Below are 21,800 nucleotides of genomic sequence, written 5' to 3'. Positions count from 1 at the left end.
TATGTTCATGCTTAAATACCAAATGTAGGTTGTACGAGAAAAAGAGGGGAGGGTTGTTTCAACTAGCAGAATTTCTGGTTTAGGGGAACGATTACTGTTCCTGATAATACACCATGGTACAACAACAACAAAAGGACCACATTTTGCTTATAGGTATTTTCAAGGGCTTTGTATTTAACAATAATTCTGAAACAATTTCAAATTCCTGGGCACAATTCTGCTCATCAGTAAAGTTAAAGGTCTATCACACTTGGAAACATTGGAAAATATGTGCTGCTTTTGCATCTCTGAAGTTTTACAGACTTAGGCTTCAGTCCCATGTACTTCTACATGGGGCTTTTTTTTTACCCATATGCTTTAAGTGAAGCATTTGCCTACATTTTGTAGAATGTAGATTGGCATCAGACTGTAATTTTGAGAAATACATGTTTGCTAGCATGTCACGTACCATGTTCTCTTCATAAGGTAGTGTTAGTAGCCGGTGCTGAGTATCCCTCCAGCCATCACAAAACAGCATCCTGTTATGTTTTAAGGGTATTGAAATTGATTGGTTGTACTTCGTCCTCGTCTTGTTTAGAAGAAAGTTCTTTTCTGATATACACATCAGATGGAGGCTGTGGTAGCTAATGCTAAACAATATTCGTTTGTTTACAAGCATTTGCTCTTCCCTGGGCTGGAAGGGAGCTGTGGAGCCTTCCTGGTGACCATGGATGGCTGCATCGTCTGAAACAGCCTCTGAAATTTTAGGCTACTTCAGGGCTGTAAACCCTACTTGATAGCTTGGAGAGGAAAGCCAAGTGTGTTGGGACTGGTTTAGGCACCAAGCAAGATCAGCCAGGGTGTAGAGAGCATCAGGCTGCTGGTGGCAGCCTAAGGTCACCAGTAGGTCTTGCTGCCTGTTTTTCCTATGCTGAACTGTTGCATCTTCTTCAGGGGAGGGAAGAGGTAAAAGGGAAGCAGATGAGCGCGTCCAGGCCCAGCAATAAGGAAGAGTGGGCAGGATAGTCGAGGAGCAGCAAACCCAGCTGAAGCCCCTCAGCCTCCCCTTACCTGCAGAGCAACACTGACACCTTTCTGGAAAGCTGTGACAGGGTGTAGAGGAGCGGGTATGATAGGAGAGGTGGTGGTACGGCCCGTGAAACGTTAGCAAGGCAGTGCAGATGGAAACACGGCATGGCAAGCCTGCACAGACAGATGTGGTGAGACTAGAGGATGGTTGAGGACATTTGTGTATGATCCATGTGTGTAATTCCTGGGTTCATTTTTACCAACAGTGTTCACTGGTGACTCTGGAAATGCCCACATAAACCGCAGTCTGGGTCAGAAGAAGCACTAAGGTGTGCTCATCTCTGTTTCTCAAGACTTCGTGGGTATCTTCTGTCCAGCTCACAGGTACTTTTTGAAACTTTATTTCTGTCAAATGGGTGGTACTAGAGCTAATACTCTTTTATTGTCCCGGGCTGTCAGAACACCTTTAAATCTATGTATTGGGAACCTCAGTCAGGTATTTTTATTTAGAATAAATTAAGTTCTAAAGTCTCCTTGATTAGAAGCAACATGCTTTAAATACATATTGTCTGTCTTTATTTTATGGACTACACTCTTCAAAACAAATATTCCTTAAGAAACTACAAAAAGGCAAAATCCAATATTTTATACCTTTATCATACTGTTGTTACTTTAAAAGGACCAAAGTAATAAATACGAGTTTTAAAAAGTAATTGTTTCTGAAATGGGGTTCATGCCTTTAAATTAAATTCAAATTCAGAAGATTATGCTGTACATGCATGGAAAAGCCTTGAAGTAGGTATTTTAAAGCAACTTACAATTTAAAATTGAAATAAATAATTGTACTGAAAAACTAAGTATGCGGACCATAGCATGAGGCTTAGAAAAAAGCATCTGAGCTTCTGTTGACAGAAGTGGAAGGCGGCTTACCTTGTGCTCCTCTCCCCAAGGATGCTTGTGGGAGGCCCAGCTCATGAATCTCACTGTTGGACAGTGCTGAATCCTGACCTACATACGGTTGTAGCGAGAGCGATGCTTTGGACGGCTTGGAAACTCATGACCCTTTGTTTGCAAAAAGCATTTTTAAATAGCAGCATTTTGGACTCCACAACTGATCTGTGCTTCAACGTAGAAAAGCATTTGTTTAGTTCATTTTTCTCTTAAGAAACACCATTCCAAGTCAGCAACATCGTCTTCTGGTCCTGGTTAAGGCATCAGGCAAGGGAGTCAAGCTTTTAGAGTCAAGCTTATGCAAACACGCACACCCCCAGACGCCCTGGTTTGTTTTGTTATAGGGCAAGTGAGGGTGACCCAAAGCTTTAGCAGGGGAAGTTCAGAGCCTTTGTCCTGGCACTGACTGTGTTTTAAATAGATGGAGCACAGCAGAGTTGTGATTTAGTTGCATGAGGTGTTAGTAGTTTATTAGCTCTATTTGTGGAGCCCATGAGAGCTTGGGCTTTTGTGGTACCTGGTCTGCAACGCAGAGCAGACCAGCAGACCCTCAGACAGTAGCCCAGTTTGTGCAGGTCCATGTCGTTGCCCACATGGGTTAGCAAGTGTCAGGTTTTAAAGTGATTAGAGAAGTCAAGCTGTGAGATATTGCATTTAATTTGAGAGTCCTAAAACCAGCACAGCCGGTGGAGCTGGGGGAGGGCAGGGGAAAGGTGTGAACCCTCCTGGTCACACCACAGAGCCCCTTCCAGGAGGAGGGCTGCAATGTGCCCCAGCAGCCTGCAGCCACCCACCGCCCTCTCTGCTCTGCAGAGGTTTTCCGAGTGTGGCTTCAAAACCGTGCTGTCTGGACTGAATACGTAAACCACACCGCACAGCCTTAAACCCTAGGCTCAGCCTCCGGAGGGAAAGTGTGGGGGTTTGTTTCTTCTGGTAACAGAAAGCTGTGTTAGCAGTCTCCGTGCCAGGCTGCGGTGTGGAGGGAGTGTGTGAAAATGGCCAGTGCCAACTGGTTCACATGCACTCAGAACCACCTTTTTTTTTTTTTTTTTTTTTTTTTGGTAATTTATCGTATGAAAAATTGTATTAGCATAGTTTAAAGTAGCCCTGAGCTCCCTGATTTAGGGTTACTTTGAATAACTTCTGGGAATCACAGACAGCCCTCAGGAGTCTCTAATGCAGGGAGGCGGCAACCAGCTCCCTCGTATCATCATTTCTATGCTGTTTTTTCACTGGGAGATGCAGACAGTCATGCTTAATGAGGCAGTTCCCATTGCAAAAGCTACTCTGTCAGAAGACCAGATTTCTGCTTGCAACTCACCTGTGATGGCTGAATAGTCCAGCCATAGAGTGCCGGTTGGACTGACTTTAGCTGTATTACCAAATAATCCTAATATGTTATTTTAATACATATGTGTGTATGTATAAATATATAATATGTATAATGTATGTATTCTATACAATATCTATAACATACATCTTATATACATATAATGCTTGGTTTTAAATATATATGTATATATAAAACCCAAAAAATGTTATTTCCACTGACAGTCTTATCAAAGAGTCAGTTATAGGCTTCCACAGTGTGTCATGACACAGAATACTCCTGACAAGGCAGTGGCCTGGCATTGATTTTAAAATCAGATTCTTCTTTAATAACAGACACATTTTTGGTATTGATGGCATTAGGCTGCAGCATCTGCTGGAACCACATTCTTCTGGTCATTTGCCAGATCAGTGACCCTATCGTTTCTCTTACACCTCTGTATAAAGTTTTTATGCAGTACTCAACTCCAAAGCAAAAGTTTTAACAGGACACTGAGCCTTCTACTCTTTCCACTTCTCTCTGTAACTCCAACTGCAATGCACTTTATTTAATTCACTGTAACTGCTTCTCCATTAATTGACCATTTATAATCTACTGGAACCATAACAATGACCTATGTGTTAAAATGAGAGTAATGGGGTATTCCCCCCCCCCCACCCCCGACACAGAGTCAGCCCACCTTGAAAGTCCTGACATTACCACCACCCCACTGGATTAGAGGAGATGTGGTTTATATTAGTGACCTGAAGAAGGTTCATGCCCTCTGGGAGAAGGCTGTTCCCTGGAATGGCAGTGTGATTAATGGTTTATTTACAGCACTGACATCAAGGTTGTCAGGACTCTTCATCAGTCTTTGATGTAAAACACACTAAGAGGCCCTAGGTCATTCTTATCTACTCAGAGAAGAGAAATCAGAAATGAGGAGTGGTTCAGTGTGGCCACAATTCTGGTACTAATATTTTCCATGGTGGCAAAAACAGAAGAAAATTACAAGGTCACTTCTACTTCACTAGCCTTACTAGTGAAACGGTGTGACCACAGAGAGGCCATGGCTTCCCTTTTTTCAGCTGGGGGGAGGGCAGCAAGAGAGGACTAGTGACAGGTAATGTGGTGAGAACATACAGATGCCTACATCAAATCCACAGGACATTGTGAGGGGTGAGTGCTTCAGTTCTGCACAAATCACAAACCAGGATGGATTTTCATGTCTTAGGTGAAGCTGAGCTTAGACAGATATTTTTAGTGATTACTGTGTAATTCCCAGCACTATCGTGTATAGACATCTCCAATTTTTAATATTTAATACTTTAATACTATTTTAGAAACGGCTTCTGCTCCTGAAAACTTCCTCCATTTTCTTGCTGAGTTGACTAAGCAACAGTCTGATTTTCCTTAGTGCTGTGTGCCGGTGAATCCCACGCAGCCTGCTGCTCTCATGGGCTGGCTGATCACTGAGATAATGTTGAGACAGCATCAGCCCTTTCCCTTAGCCCACTGATGGGAACAGGCTTGCTGACAGCCAGCACGTTTGCACGGGCAGCCACCTCCTCCCCTGCCCGATCCAGGTCCCATGGTGCAGGACTTGCAGGAGAGCTTTAGAGTCGGGGGCGTTAGACAGGATTGTGGCTGTGGTGCTTCGGTTCTGCATTGCCTTCACAGGGGACTGACTTAAAAATGACCGAGATGCCTGAGAAGTTCTCCTGGTCCCAGTTGAAATAACAACTGGATGAAAACCAGTTACTGAATCTGAGCCAGATGAGATTGAAAATAACGCTGGGGGGGATGTTGGAGAGCCTCAGCTTCCCCAGAATTTCCCTCTATTAAGAGGTCTGGCACTTGTGCTATCGGCATGTTCCAACCCACTTGGCTTGGTGTGGCCTCCTCGCTATTTCCTGGTGCCTGAGCAGCACAAGAGTGAGCCATTCTGCATACGATAGCCTGGTGGGTTGTGCTTTTTCTTACTGGGTTAAGATCTACAGATAGCAATCTATGACTTGCAGGAATATGCATAGGATATATGCCTGTGAATCAAACTGTTGATCTTAACAGGGCTCTGGTTTGTTCAAAACCCTGTTAACAGGCTTGCTTGGCAGAGCTGGCTTCCCAGAGCACGTTTTGCTGGGGCCCGCTCCCTCCTTGGTTTCTTGTAGAGTACTGTATGGAAAATAGCGTACGCAGTGAGGACCACCCAAAGCAAATGATCTCCATTGGAGCTAATGAGTGCTTAAACACAAGAGTGTAAGATGTACGTGCAATGGGACCCAGAGATTTCTCAACAGCAGGTGTTACTTATGGGAAGCAAAAAGCCCCAGGATGTAGTAGTAACAAACCACTCAAATAAAGCAATCAAGAAAAAAATACAGGAGCAAATTAAAGTTTGTGCACAACAAAACCAGACCTAAACAGAGCTGCACTTCCCTGTCCTAACGTTAATCCTCTAAAAGGTCTTTAGACATTGCAGTAGATGGCTTCTAGCCCTCATGTGAAGATCCTAACTACCATCAGGCAAATGATTGTAATTAACAGTCCAGTTGATTTTATTTCCTGAAAGTGCAAATTGCAAACGCTTCACATATTCATTACTTGACTTTTCTTCTAAGTTTCTTAGGGGAATAATTCTCAGCTGTGGACCATTTGCAAATATTTCATTCTCAATATTTTTCCTGTTGGCAACTTAAATAGATTTTCTCTTTCTTGGTTGGATGTCCTTTAATTAAAACCTTGTATGGTGAAGATGATATATCAGTGTAAAACCTTAGATACCCAGCTCTGCTTAAGCAGGTAAAGTAAGCAATACTCAAACACTTCCACTAGAATACTGCTAAGGAGTATGTACACACATCAGTGGAAAAAAACCCCTTTCGATGCAAACATTTCACACAAACACAAAAAAATCCATGTGAAAATTTTGCAAGAAGATGCAACATTGCTTTCCAGTTTTACCCTAAAAGCTGTAGTATTTTCATGGAAAGTATTTCCATTTGGTTGGTACAATTCTGTGTACAGAACCCCAAGCTAGAAAGATTGGAAAAGACAGGAGAAAAAAAATATGCAGAAAACAAGTCTTCGTTGATGACTTTCCCTGTTTCTCTTTCCCCCCGTTTCATGGAAGATTTGAGGTAACAGCAGTTCATGTGGCTGGTGAGTCACAACCAGCAATCATTGTGCTCAATACACAGTATACATATATGTTGGTATTTTCTAACTCCCAGAGAAAGTTGCATCATTTTCTAAAACTTTCCCAGACCACTCCCTTTGTAAAAGCTGTTAAAGGGCTTTTAGCCATTTTGTGGTCAAGGCTCTGTCCCCCGTGCAGCGTGCTAGTCCCAAAATACACTTCAGTAAACTTGGAACAAAGTTGGGCTACCCTGAGAAACCCCCATTCCCCTTCTTCTCTCCCTCTCCCACCTCAGTATGGGAACTCAAAAGCCTAAATTATTAAATGCTGCAGGGTTTGTTGTTGGTGATGAGCAGCTGTGGTGTGGAAATCGGCAAGGGAAACCTGAATTTTCTGGCAGCCGTCTTGGGAAACACCCAGACCTGCAGCTTGCTCCTCTCCTACCGCTCTTGTTTCGCTGTTGCTACCTGAGGCTCATCCCTGGTCACGCACATCTCTTGGTTCCCTCCATGCCAGCCAGAGAGATCCCTCTGCTCCTGTGCTGCCTGCCAGCCTGCCTACCTGCTGGAGGGGACGTCTGCAGCCTGAGCTGCTCAGGGGCTGTCTTCTACGGTGCTTCAGTTGAGGTGTGCTGGCTGAGGAGCCAGCGAGGGTTAGGGAGCACTCAGGCACCAGCAGCCCAGCTAACAGCAGGGGAGCTCTGACCTTTGGGTGCAGGGACAGGGCATCCAGAGCTGCTTTGGGCTGCTGACAGTCAGATCAGGCTAAGGAGCTCCCTGTTTTTGTCAGACTCCTGCCTGCAGTGCCTTGGTGGAAAGCAGAGACTGTCCTCTCCTCACAAGGAGATGCAGGTGATGGACTTTTTATATGACCAGTATCCCAAGGGTTAAAATGCAGCTTTTCCACAAACTCTGTTTTAGGTACAACTCAATAAATCATTAGCAGCTGAATCATATCTGCTTCCCAGATCCTCTCCTTGAGGGAAAGGCAGCACTGCCAGCTCCCTGCGTGACCTACCGGTTTGCTGGTCCTGCTTGCCACCCTGGAGCCAGCTCTCCACCCACCCTGCCCACAGAAGGAGGTGCAGAGCCTTTATCCAGCAGTCAGTGCAAAGCAGGAACAGGGGACTGTAGGCCCTTTTACCCATCAGCTTAGGTTAATGGGATGGGCCACAGCTTGTTTCTAAAGCCTAATTTCTGCAGCAGAAGTCACGGCTTGAGCAAGCCACTTTGCCCGCGCTCCCCCTTAAGCAGCATGTCAAATTTCAATTCTGTCTGCTGTATCCAGAGTCTAATATTGCTTCTTGAGTCTGACATAACCTGCTTTGCATCGCACAGAGTTCTTGCTGTGGGATATATTGCAGGGTCTGACAGTCCTTACATTGTATGTAACAGTTCCTCAGGTGCCAAATTTTTCCAGTTTAACATGCAGCAGATGTGCTTGCAGTCTTTTCAGAGCTGTTTTAAAAACCAGCTAGAGTCAATCTATTTTCAAAGCTGGCTAGCTAGCTAATACATCCTTGCCTAAGGGTCAATGTTTTCATAACTAGCCCCAGGAATGGCTCATCATTTTTTCAGTGCTCTGTCTATGAAGCATTTCATTAATGGCTATTGAAAATCTATCGCCAGATTAATTTGTTGATATGAGATGTTCTTTAAAAGTTTCTGCATCCAGCTGGAAAGTGTACATGGTTAATAGTCAAGCTTTGACAAATGCACTGACTCATTTTTGCAAGAAGGTATTGCAACCTTTTAATTCTGTAGGCGGTTCAGTTATCAAATGCCTGTGGGTTTGGATGAGGTGTCTGAAACATAGCTAAACTAAAACCTAAATGGATATATAACACTGACAAACTGAAAAGCAGAGCAGCCACAATACTCCAGGCACAATATCTCCTAAGAGTCGTAACAGGCTTCTCTTGAAGAGCGCAAGTGTGGAATGGGTATAATGCTGCTCCATCACAGTTCGAGACAAAACTCCCATTGACTTAACCGGGAACAGCATCAAAGCCAAGCAATAACATCTGATAACAAAGCAAATGGGAACCTTCTTGCACTGGGAGAAACAAGAAATCATGGCATACTGTGTTGCTGTGCATGAAGTTTTGTTTGACAAGAACCGTGTGTGAGGCATTCAGTCTTGTTCCCTGCTCACAGAAAGAAGCAGTGTTGACACTGGAGTTTTTAACCATACTTTGGAGTTGTTTCTCCTCCTGTCACAACAGAAACACAGCAGTGTTAGCTAAATTAGTGTCTTTTTTTACACACCAGACTGCAGAAGTGATTTTCTGCAAGGATGGGCTGTACTGTACTCAGGATACAGCAATGGGGCTCTGGTATGCAGTGATGATGTTTCCCCCCATTTGCTTGCTGGGACCTTGTTGCCTGTTCTAGGGCTGGATGAAGAGGTGTAAGTTAGCTTTCAGCTCCTCAGTGGCGTTGGGGGTTGTTGCGTGATGCTTCTGTGGGCAGGTTGTGTGTCTCTTGCAATGCTCAGCCATAGCAAGTTGTGTTACTCAGCCCAGAGACACAGGATCATCGACTGTGCTGGGCACCACGTGAACTGGTCTCATCAGCTGAGCAGAGCCCTAGGCCCCGCCTGTAAGCTGCTATACTGAGGAACACTGCCCCGCTCCCGGCTCACTCTGCAGCACGTACCCACCTTGTCACCCGATGGGCGAGAACCAAAGTGAGCGTGGCTCTAATGAGAGCATGTGTGTGGGAGGGAGCGTGCGGTGGTGTAGCAGGCATCTCCTCGGCGACACGGGGGCACAGCCTGACCAGGAAGCCTACCTGTCCTACACACGATCCCTGCTCTGAAGGCACAGGACTACAAGTCACAAGTGCCCAGCAACTGCCTTCAGGATACCGAATTCGCAGTCTTGCCCTCTGTCTTCTCATGCTTTTGCTTTTGTCTATTTGTGTCACAGGATTTAATTTAAAACCAGTTTTACTAGCGTAAATGCCGATGTTACTCAAGGGAACTGGGCTTTACTGGCAGCGGGTGCAGTGTAAAGTACAGCTGAAGGAACAACATCTCAGCATAACACGTTAGCAAGCCCTGAGTCAGCACAGGCCCAACACTGTAATCAAGAACATCGCCTGTTTACTTCAGTGTGATTAATATCAATCATCTGTTCTTCGTTAAATGTTTAGATCCTTGATAATAGGAAATTTCCTGGAGTTATATTTGGAAATCCCATCCATCTCTCAAGAATTTACCTGCTGGCTCTTCACCTTGTGTGGCAACAGCAATGACTTTGGCACCAGGGTGGCCAGCGACGAGGCTGATCCGGCTGGAGGTGCTGGACACTCAGGAAATCCCAGAGGCGAATCAGAGCCAAAAATTAATTGCTTTTTAATTTATCTCAGATCTACAGGCTACGTGTGAGATAAAATAATGCCTGATATATTGACGGTGTTCCCGGTTATGTTAAACTTTAAAAGGAACCTCTTAGCCTTATGCAGATTAGGCCTTCGTCTTTGACATGGAAACAATTACTGCTTGAATGTGGTCTCTTTTTCACTGTCATCCTGAATTGGCCTTGCCTCTTAGCAAACTAATGCATGTCGAAAAGATTAATGGATTAAACATGGCCAGGGATAAGCCTATTACACTAAAGCCGTTTAAAATCAATCCATAGATTGTAAAGGAAGAGATCACCTGAAATACAAGCCTCAGGGAATATCTACAGGGTGCCGTGACCATGGTTGCTGTCATAGGCACGACTAGACTGGACATGCCAGCTCTGAGTGTCTCACAGGCCATAGCCAAAGCTGGACACTGAGGCCCAGGGTGAGCTTCTTCCTACCTCACCACCACCCAAGCCCTACCCTACGCAGCTAGTTTTAGCATTGGGGAAGATTTGCTCTCAGATGACTTCACTGGACTGTATTTCCCTTGACTTCCCAGAGGTTTCTTTTGCAATTAGTGGTCTGGGCTCAGACCCCAAAACTAGTGCCCCGGAGGATCTCGCCGGTGTCATCTTCCACCCTGCCTGCCCCGTGGAGCCTGACACTTCCCTCCAGCTCCACGATGTCTCTTTCAGCATTTTCTCAAGAGGTTTTGAAGAACATTTCACAAACAATTGGCCTAGCATGCTGAAAAAAAATACCCATCTTGTTTATCAATGCTCCAAACTATTTACCACAGCTGGTCATTTTAAAATATAGTTTACACAGCATTTGAACAGTTTATTCCATAATTTAAGGATTATCTTCAGAGATTTTTAAACATTCTGTAAACTTTTATTGTTTTTAATAGATAATTATTTCATATATATAAATGTAAATGGAGAGAGGGACAAGAGAGCCTGACTCTCAGAGCAGGACCTTTGGTAAAGAGAAGGAAACCACTGTCTCTAGTCCAGAGCCTGCACTGCCTTTCTGCTCCAAAGCACACACTGTGCCTAGGAAGAACCACCCTGGGGCTTGCATCCACTGGAAGTGGCACAAATGAGGGTCAACAGAGATCTGATGCCATTGAAGCTAACTTTGCATGTGTTCATGCTGAAGCCAAAGGGATTGCCTACACAGTAGGATACTTCTCTGCTGTTCGCAGCTATGACCAGGTAGCTGAGGCTGCACGTCTCCAGTTTCATGCTACCTGTTAAACTTGCAGTGGCAGATAAGCCTTATAAAGTGCCTTATAACCTTCTCCACAGTTTGGCAAGTCAGCTGCAGATAACCCAATAGATCAAGATTTTTGCAAGTCAGACTCTTCATTTGAACTCAAGCCTGCAGGACCTGCCCATATCTAAGAATGCAAGTATTTAAGAAAGAGACTTTATCTTACATGTGGGGAATGTAAAATTGGACCCAACTGGAGGAGCGTGAGCAAGCACTGCACAGGTCCCAGGGCACCGTGCTCAGCCTGCTCCCAAATTCCCTGGTTGTGTTGCAGTTATCTGACTTCAGCTGACTACAAAACATAGTCATTGGCTTCCTGTAACATGATGGCTCAATACTAGCTGTAGGTCTTTCAATACTGGAAAACCAGATGAACAGATTAGCTGCAAATAAGATACAGACCAAGATAAAGTCTTTTCAGCAAAATCACTTTGATGTCAAAGGCAAATTAAAAGACCCCAACAAGCAAGCCAAGCAAAATGAAGTGAGAATCACTGATCCTAGCACGAAATACAGAGGCTTTGGGAGAGTACAGAGGGTCTTGCAGCCTTGAGTCAACCAACAGTTAACTAACACAACAGATGATTTTGACCATCTCCGAAATTATGTTTTCAGACATAGGGAGCTTGATTTTTAGAGGTGTTTTTCCATTGTTTTCAGAAAAATTATGTCTCTTGAAGGCATGTCAGGTGGTAAAACCCTCACACCAAAAAAATGAAAATGTTTCCAACGTAGAATTTGCAACTATTTAAATGAATAATATTACAATTTATATTTAAAAAAATGAAAGAACCTTGCTCTTTTGGACAGTGTTTACATTTCACAGATTTGACTGATGAACTAGAATCTGATTGATGGTCCAAAAATGCTCACCATATGTCCCTTCTCTGTATTCCAGGAGACTAGATAAACATACAATACTTTCTCGAAATGAAAGAAGATTCTGTAATAGCTATGTACATGAAACACAGTACTTTTTGTGAATAAAAGAGATTTTATCTCCATAGATATTTTCATCTGTAGAAGCACGATATCTTTTCATTTAGTTAGGGGCATATAGGACAATTTGTTTTTTCCACTTCAGCCACATTTGTCTTTAGGTTCTTAAGGAAAAATAGGGCTTTCTTCTTGCCTGAGAATGTTTTTCTGTCTTCCTTTTTCCTTAAGTTTTTTCAGGATGAGCTTCATGATGTAAATCATATTGACAATTTGAAGTCACTGTAAAAAACAACAACAAAAGTGTTTTGTCTTACTGCAATAGCAGTGTAAAAGTTTAAGACACTGTCAGGAGCACACAGGGACTCTGAAGGGTGTAAGGTCATTTGTTAGGTTTTTTTACATCCATTCTCTCTTCATTTCAAATGACCACTGGAATGTCATGAGCATTTGGAACTCACTGCTTTTGCCTTGAAGGTATGTTGAATCTTTGCTGTGGAGAATGACCATAATGCTTTAAAATCCAACTGACCATCAACATTTCCAGATGTGCAAGGAGGACTTGATTTCTTTCTCAAAGCTCCTTTTCAACACACAGCCAGCCAGCAGCGCAGTTCAGAACATATGGAAAAGGCACCAAGCATCTGACCTTCTGCTGGAAGAGACCTTTACTTTGGATTTGTCCAGTGTGTATCTTACATAGAAACTAATGCTAAGTATACAAAGCAAAACCACATTTTTGGCTTTAGTCAAACAAATTGCAGCCCCTGACACTCCAAAAGAATGCAGGCTACAGAAAAAGGAAGAAAAAAAAATGCATCCAAAGTAAAAGAAATCCAACACGCTTAAATCCAAACCCTCCCAAATGTTGTATTTAAATTATCGAGGGAATAATTTCCTTTGATAGACACAATATTTCTGTTCAAAATGTCCTGTGCAAGTCTCTTTCTGCATGTACATCTACTGTAATACTGATTTTCATGATTGTTAATTATTGTTGATTCTTTAACAGAAAACTAAAGGGAATAATATTATTTATTTTTGAGAATAGAAAACCCTCATACAAATTAAATTATACATGTGAAGTGGCACACATTATATATATTTATTCTATTACGCATGTACTGCAACCTTGTTTCCTCCTTCAAAAGAAGAGTCTTTTGTTCTTTGTCTTTTTTCTCCTCTCCTTATAACAAAGAAATATACCTTTAAATAAGGAAAATTCCTGAAGTAACAAGCAAACAAAAACCTAAAGTTTGATTTAGTGTTGTAATGCTATGGCAGTAAGTGAGGACTCAGGAAATGTCTTATTCCAAATGCATAGCTAATAACAGAGACTTAAGGCACTGTTATAAAATATAAACTATTCACCAACTCTTTGCTGGGCTGTACTCCAGGGAAACTGTATTCTGCTTTGCAGAATTCTAGGGCTGACAGAAACGTAAATAGAGTAGATGTCTATATTGGAAGAAGATTTTGCTTTTCCATATTGAAACTATCTCAGAGAATTTATAAATCTAAGAGAGGATAATACTTTCTTTTGCCAAACCCCAGGTATGATAAATGTATCCTCTCAGAAAAACCTTTTAGCCATTTTTGTTTTGAAGCAGCAATAGCAGAATTGGTAATCGTATGAATTACAATTTCAATACAGGATGCTTAGGTAGTGAAGTTGCTTTAAGGTTTTCCTGCAAAGTACGATCCCTGTATCACTCCCAGTATTGTTTGATTCTCTAGTGTGTGGCATGCCATTTCACTTCATTTTGTGGCACAATTTAGCTCCAGAGCTCAGGAAGTACAAGGTGATTACACAGCTCTTTGCAGTTATCGCTCTTCCTGCCAGTGAAATGCTGTGGATCCTGCCATAGGCTCAGCCTTTTAGAGACGTTTGGAACAAACGTATTTCAAACTATAAGAAGCTATTTTTGCATTGGAAAAAAAGGGTGTAAAAAGAACCTTTTACGTTAGTTTAACTGGATCAGTTTATAGGACTAGACATTTGGCAACAGCATAACTTTCTTGTAGATAAATCTTCCACTTGGCATTAGACCCCATTGAAATATATTGTCTTTCTAGCATGGATGTTACGCTTATATATTTTTTGCCTTGTTTTGACAAATTCATCACCTTGATGGATGAAAATGTGAAATCAGTCAAGCACAATGACTGAAAGATGGCTCATCCAAAATATTAACTGCATTTCCATTTTAATGTTCGGACCATTCCAAATTCCTGCATATCTTGTAAAACCCTCTTGGGTATTTTCATTCTTTGACGGATGTACACAGGAACCTCTTTCCCTTTATCTTCAAGACACCATCTCAGGCAGGAGTTGATGTCCTTGTTTGTCTTGTTTGGGTTCAGTATGGGGTTTGTCCTCAAAGAAAGGTTCCTTGTACATGGCATGGCAAACAATTAATAACAGCCGTATCCTGAGGGCACTTTGTGAGGGGTGACACAAGCGAATGCAGCTGTAGCCATGGGGTATATGAGAGAAGTACTCATGCACGGAGAGCAAAGAGGGGACAAGAAAGTGAGAAAGGGGCCAGAAAAAACCCAGGGGGACTTCAGCTGCCAGGACCAGCAAAACAGGGATGTGTTGGGATGGATTTAGAAAGGCCAAAAGAGAGAGGTAGAAATTCTGGGTGGTTATATAGGCTGCTGAGTCCATTCACAGCTATAAGGAAGGGACAGAATAAGATTTGTTCCAGGCAGCCTTTAGCTGTACAATAAAAAGTAACAAAATATTTTAGGAAAAAGTGTTGCCCAGGAGTGTTTGTAGATCATTCTCCAGGGGGGTAGCAGGCTATAATGCCAGGTCGTCATACAGATACATCTCATGCTGCAAAAATCTGTCTGAAATTGATCCTTTCATCACACTTTACTGGCTACCTAGATGACTTTTCTTTACCCTTGAAAAAAAGAAGAGGATGTAAAAATAGCAATATGCCATGGAAATCAGTAGGGACCGCTTATGTGTGTCCAAGAGAAAATATATGGCCTCTGGAACCATTTCGTATCTGCTGAAGTCATTAGGTTGGTGGACGGAGAGAGCTTGGGGATGACGGGGTTCAGGTCCTTGGCCACAAAGCTCAGCATCGGCTAGCGAGCAGCCCCGACTGGCTCTGTAGGGCTTTCCAGCTAGTCCTTTTTGCTTAAAAAGGTTATGGCTCTGGCAGGGGATCTGTTTGGTATCACTACACATAGGCATTGACATGTTCCTTGTCAATATTTTTAGGAATTCAGCTACTTGCTAGCTAGTGCAACAGCCTGATGTTGGAAGGAAGCCCATAGTGGAAAAAACCCTCTGGGTTTACACAGAAACAAACTGATATGTGAATGAGAATATATATCAGCCTTGGCAGGGCACCCTGTTATTGAAATATTTTTCCCCCTACCGCAGGGTGGTTTATGCCCAGCAATAAGAGGATAATTGAAGACTGGAAGAGTTAGAAGTGTTTTGGTTTGGACTCGACAGTCCATGGAGATTTTTATTATTATTACTACCATTATGTGCGTGCAGAAAATTCTCCAGGGGAACAAGCAAGGTCTGTGGTTGTACCATAGCACAAAACATTCACACGATGTTTTCCCTTGATCCATCCTGATGGCCAGTTTATGCCTCGTCATGGTTTAGTTCCAGCCAACAAGTCGCTCACTCCTCCCACCTTGGTGGGATGGGGAGGACAATCGGAAGACAAAGGTAAAACTCGTGGGTTGGGATAAGGACAGTTTAATAGGTCAGCAAAAGGAAGAGGAAAATAACAACAACAATACTAATAAAATAATATACAAAGCGGGTGATGCAAATGCAATTTGCTCACTGCCAGGAACCTGATGCCCATCCCATCCCTGAGCAGCGATCCCTCCTCCCTGGTCAGCTCCCCCCCTTATATACTGAGCATGACATCACATGGTATGGAATATCCCTTTGGCTAGTTTGGGTCAGCTGTCCTGGTTGTGTTCCTCCCCAGCTTCTTGTGAAAGTTAACTCTATCCCAGTTGAAAACTAGGACATGCCCTCAGACTTGCAGGGATAGGGGTCCCAGGTAAACAGGAGGCATCCCAAGTCAGGGGTCCTTTCTATTTTCTCTTTCTCTCATGACTCTGGGTTGAATGAGAAGGTGCTGTGGGTCAGGCCAGTGCAGGAAGGAGAAATCAGCCATTGCTGTTTCCCCACAATCAGCTTTGATCAGATGTTATAATTTTTTTTAGTAAACAAAATCCTTACTAGCTCCAACACTGATCAGTTAGCTGGTTTAATTTGTATTTTGACTTAAAGGCTTCAAAACGCCATTTATCTTCAATAAGCCTCTGATCTTGTTTTTCTGAACATGCTAAGCCATTTCCTCCAGTCATACCCCAAATCTCCCACAGCCTTTTCCCCCCTTGGCCTGGGGGCAAGTGTCTTGGTGGGACAGCTGGGGTGGGCGGGCTCCTGCTCTGAGCTTTGCCTTCAGCCCTACCCCTGGGGTGCTAGATAAGCATCAACTCTGCTGTGGTGTCCACATCTGGAGATGGGAAGTGTGGAAGTTGCCTCCTCTTGTAAAACATTTTGAGTTCTCTGGTATCTCTCTGCAAAAGAATGGCCTCCAAGCTCTGATCTCCACTCCACAAAAGCAGATATCTAATAAGTCTAATGTTTGCAAAATTCTTCCCATTTTTACAACAAACAGCAACATTTATTGTACCTGTGCTTGCTAGGATGTTGCCACAGGAGAGTCTTTGCCCTTTAATTCAGTGCTGAGACCATCACAAAGACTGTACATTCCTTCTGATTACTCTTTTTTGCTTCATACTCCCTCAATTTTTTATTTTTGGAGAAGATGAAACAAAGTCAACGAGTGCATGCCTGAAAGAGAGATTAGGGACTGTGGATTGCTGGGTCAAAGCCTAAGTAAGCATGGAGAGAGGAGGACCGTCTGCTGACCTGAGTATAAACCAATGGTTCCCATGGGAAACAGCAGCGGTGCTTGCTGAAGTGGGTTTTGAGAATGGGTTCAGGAGACATGTTTTAATAGCCAGTTACACCACACCTTTTCCAGCTCTGATCCCCACCTCACAGAACTCCTAGGAGGATGCAATAGGTGTAATTAATTAATTCTACCAGCAGAGTTGGATTGTACATTAATTTCTGCCCCTCCAAAGGCACAAAGAAGTTCCTCGGTATTCTGCTATGTAGATGTGGACATAGGTGCTATGGTAGCTAGTACTAGTGAAGACTTTCCACTTTGTTTGCTAAAAATGCTGATTTTAAGGTTTAATAATAGTCACATTTTTTTTCTGTAGAGCACAGACTAGACACTTAATATTAGGATTATAAATTGATCTTTCTGTAATTCATATCCAGGAACCCAAACATTAACTTAGAAGCTTAACTTTCATGATCTGTGTTGGAAAATAATGCTCCTGTATTTTCATGTATGTTGATCTCTGGAACATTTCAAAAACACATGCTTTACATCCCTAAAATGTCAATGTACGCTTTCTGTGCAATCAGAAGATACATCATCCATCATGAAAACAGGGTTTTGCAGACTTGCTTAGAAAAAAAGGCCATTGTGTCTCTGTGGCATGTGACTTTTAAAAAGGTTTTAATGTAGTAAGGGCTAAGCATGGTACAAGTCCTACCTCCAACTTACTATTCAAAAGGGCAGGAAATTCACAGGTAACACACAACACATACTTGGCAAAGTGCAAGTTTCTGCCATCGTTTTAAACCTTCATGTAGCATGCACTTCACTCCCTGAATCTTAGGTTTTCAGACTATAAAAGGAGCTTTCTAAATAAAAGAGTCAAAATGATAGTTTTCAAAGCTGAGACGTGCTTTGGTTCAGAGCTCTCTCAGGCGTGTTGGTCCCTCATGTAGGACCGATGCAGATCTATGCAGGTTTGCCTTTCCCTGAAGTCAAGGATGTCATGGCTTTTCTCCCTGCCAAAATATAAACTAAATAATCTGTTTTGCTTTAGGGATTTCTTTGTGGAAGCCAGACTTGTTTCAGAAAGTCTTTTGGTGCTGCCATACTGTGATATGAGAGTCCCAGGTCAGCATATATTTCATGTGAGGAGGATGACATCTAACTCTTTAATTTGCTATAGGAAAAATGTCATCGAGGTTATGTACTTCAATATTTTTAGATGCTGCTGCTATTAGGGAAATTAAGGCAGAAAAACACGCTAGAAAAGCAGCAGTATCAGCAATGTCTTGTTAATTTTCTCCACAGTTGTTTTCTGCTGTAATTGTGGCAGCACAGCAGGGTGGGAGGGGAGTTGGAAATATTTTGAAAGGACTGGTTAAATTTTAAAAGACCAGTTTTATTGCACAACAAAGGAAATCTTCATTTATCTCCAGGATTTCACATTTTTTTGCCGTCAGCAAGTGCCTTTTGTATTCCTCACTCTCCCAAAACCCCATCACGACTCATTTTGTTGCAACAAACTGCCTACCATTGTTTTTATTTGGGGTCAAGTTTTGTAAGGCACCTCAGAGTCAATCCAGAAAGGACAGAGGCTCTGCTGTGCCCCTCGTTTAGACATCTCCCCGATCTCCATGGGTGCTGGCTGGGTGATGGGCTGCCCACACAGTGAATGGGAAAGTTGGTGCTTATGTGGAGGGATAGACAGAGGCGAGGACATGGACCTGGGAGCTGAGCACCAAGCAATGCTGAGGAGAGGAACAGGGCTTTTTTCACCTCTGAGTGATCTGGGTACTTCCCTCCTCTTTAAATTAATTAGTCCCAAGCCCTCCTCTGGAGTGAAGCAACAGAAGAGGCTTAACCGCTGCCTGGGTATAAAGTGATTTTGAAGTTGAAGAAGTACCAAGACATTATTTTTGTCCAGAATCTCTCATGATTGCTAAATTTCTAATGATACAGAAAGAGATTCAGTAAGTATTTATCTCATTTTAAAAGCAGTGTCAGGCTGTCTCTGGATCTCATGAGAATGATGAAATGCTTTTCAGTTTGTCAGTAACCAAGGGTATACGAAAAAACACCCCAAGATTTAGACAGAAGAAGAGTTTTCAGTTTGGTTTCCTAGAAAAATGAGGCAAAAAGGACCTCAATCTGCCAAATCCTATCCCAATAATGCCAAACCCACAGACTAATTCTTACCAGTTTAGCAGAGGAGATGTTTCATAGATATCAGCTCCCGCAAGCTTTGTGAAAATCAACAGCTGGGCAGAGGAGAAAGACCCCATTAATGCTTCATTTCATTGAGGAAAATTCAGCTGCTCTCCATGCAGGTATGTCTTGGACAGCCGGGCAGCAGCGTGTGGCTCCAGGTTTCCATGCGGCCAGCCAGATTTGCACACTTGTACTCCCAAGAAAGGAGCCTGGGGTGAAAAGGTGAGGCAGGACACAAATCTGGTTTCATCCGTTCCACTGCTATGGTCCTGGTTCATTTGCAGTAGAGGTTCCTTAAACAGGAACTGCCTGTAATTTCTACTATGTTTTGGAATCCCATCACAGAAGTAGAGTTGTGCCACGTGTAGTAACTAATTATAAACTGGTTAATGTGATATCAGTTGTGTCAGCTGCCTATTCAGCAGCTTAAGTAAGAGACAACAAAAGGGCTGTACTTACAACTGGTCAACATGGTTTCAGAAATAACTAGGACTTGTTAAAAACTCCTGATGTCAGAGCTCAAAAGCCAAGGCTTGATTAAGGCAGATAGCTGACACAGTGGACTTCTGCAATACATTAACACCACATAGTGTTCTGATTACAAAGCAGTGCTATAGCGTATCTAGCGAGACACTTAACAAGTGACTTAAGACATGGCCAGCTGACAGATCTCAAAATGCAGGCATCAAAAGAGAATTGTAACTAAATAGACTGGGGATTGTTCTGTGGTGTCACGGGGACCAGTGTTAAACACACTGCTGTCTAATGAGGTCATTAATGACCTTCAGGAAAATATTAAATTTCTGCTGACAAAAGTTTTGCAAACATTAGCATGTTCAGTCTCATAGCATAATTGTAAGTGGAGAAGAATCACCTTCATTGGAGGTTTTTTAAGAACAGGTTAGGCTAAGTCTGTTGTGGATGGTTGGGTAGTCATTTCCCTGTGTATAGTGGGGGGGATAGACTAGATGATCTTTTGAGGTCCATTCCAGGGTAACATGTCTGCTGGCTTGCAGGCCTGGACCATAAAGTACCTATGTTAGGCTTATCATCTATGACTTAGATTTTCTCAAAACTTTTCATGGACTTGATAGCTTAAAGAGTACTAACATCCAAAAGTAAAAAGTCACACTCAAGCCTGATATGTGTAGAGGTCATTGTTTGTGCTTAGTCTCTGTTGCCATAAAAGAAGGTTGTGAATTCTTCAAAACTGATGGGTATTTCTTCTAAACGATGGTTTCCCTTAAGCTGTTAAATGGGAAATTATCCAAAGAGACAAAGAAGAATAGAAATATTCTTTCTTCTTGTATTTTTAAGCAACACCCTCCAGTAAACTATGGCCAAATCAGATTGTCTTTTTACAGAGACAAAATATATACAACCTAGTGTAAGCAATTCTTTCAAACCTGGCAATTCCTTAGTGCATGAACCATCATTGATCAGTGTTTGGAAATTGGGTGGTCTTCCATAAGACAAGAAAGGAGCTTTGCACTCCTAGCCTGACTCCAAAGTGTGTTTACCCTGCTGTTGTTTTGTGGTAGGGAGCACTGCTGAACAGCACAGTTTATAAATCATTATGTGCTGGTGTTGTTGGCCACATCCATTCAGAAAGATGAGGGCTGGGCATTTCCATTACTTGGATGACCATTGCCAGACTCATATCTGATGGGATCCTGGCCCCTGTTACAGAGGGGGTCCTTTCATGGTCACCCATAAATAGAAGAAGGCGTTTTGGCAGTTATGGATATTTGCTCATCCAACCCTGCTGAGGCGTCAGAAAGACTGTGAACTGCTCTCACAGTCCAGATAGGGACCCTCTCAGTAGGTGGTAGAGATTTAGGCTGCTCTTTATGCAAAATCTTTCTGTTCCCACTTTTTCTGCTGTGTTTCCAGAAGGCAAGGGACTAAGTACCTGCCAGACAAGGCTTTTTTGCCCTGATGCACTTGGGGCTGCAGACTGGTTTTGCATAGAGGCAAGAAGATGCTGTCTCCTCCAAGTCAAGTAGTGCAGGGTAACGAGCCTCCAAGGCAGAAGGAGATGAGCTCCAGTTGGCTTCCCCGGGAGCCAGCATTGCCCCCCACCCTGCCTGCCCATAGAAGGCAGGAGAAAAGAGGTAGTTCTAGCTCTGGGGCTGGTCTCCTGGCTCAGGGCAGGACATGTGCGTAGGGAAGGTGGGCTCCTGCTTTGAGGCCAGTGTGGCCTAATGCAAGAGGAGCAATTGAGAATCAGCCTGCTCTCAGCAAAGTAGCACACAGGGAAATTAAGGGTGGGCATAGTCTGGCTCATCTAGCAGAGGATGACACATGGCTGAGAGCCCATGGCATGTGTGGGAATCACTTTTCAAGAGCTTTGATTCATTGCTAACACCTTCTGAGAGTAAATCACACACACAGATGCATACGTGCTTACAAAAGCTGCTTACATAAAAGAGGACAGATAAAACCAGCCCTGCAGAAAGTTGTGATGGTGGGTGAGCTCAGGTGCTGGAGGGGGGGTGAATCCCCTCACTAGAGGGCTGGGGAGGAATGAGCAGCCGTTGCTTCGCCTCCAGAGCACGCATTATGGAGTCTCCGTGCTCTGTACTATACAACAACCAGATGAAACTACTAGATAGAAATCATGAGTCATCAAACCCTAGCAAAATGCATATGTTACACAGCTGTGCTCTGAGCCAGCCACTTTCTTATCAGCATGTGTCTCGGGG

The 21,800-nt window shown here is 43.1% G+C and overlaps 1 protein-coding gene across 1 annotated transcript in view; it reads left to right on the top strand.

Annotated features, from left to right (window-relative positions):
* Nucleotides 1-1,334: 1,334 nt before the first annotated feature.
* Nucleotides 1,335-21,800, top strand: part of LNX1 (ligand of numb-protein X 1) — a 179,213-nt gene continuing 158,747 nt past the window's right edge. Inside the window, exon 1 of the mRNA XM_054823891.1 lies at nt 1,335-1,392. The gene's annotated coding sequence lies outside the window, so the exon portion shown is untranslated. The remainder of the gene's footprint in view (nt 1,393-21,800) is intronic.

The sequence above is a fragment of the Grus americana genome, chromosome 4 (genome assembly GCF_028858705.1).
Source record: "Grus americana isolate bGruAme1 chromosome 4, bGruAme1.mat, whole genome shotgun sequence".
NCBI lineage: Eukaryota > Metazoa > Chordata > Aves > Gruiformes > Gruidae > Grus > Grus americana.
Note: the sequence above shows the minus strand (reverse complement) of the source record. Positions and strands in the feature narration are given on the sequence as shown.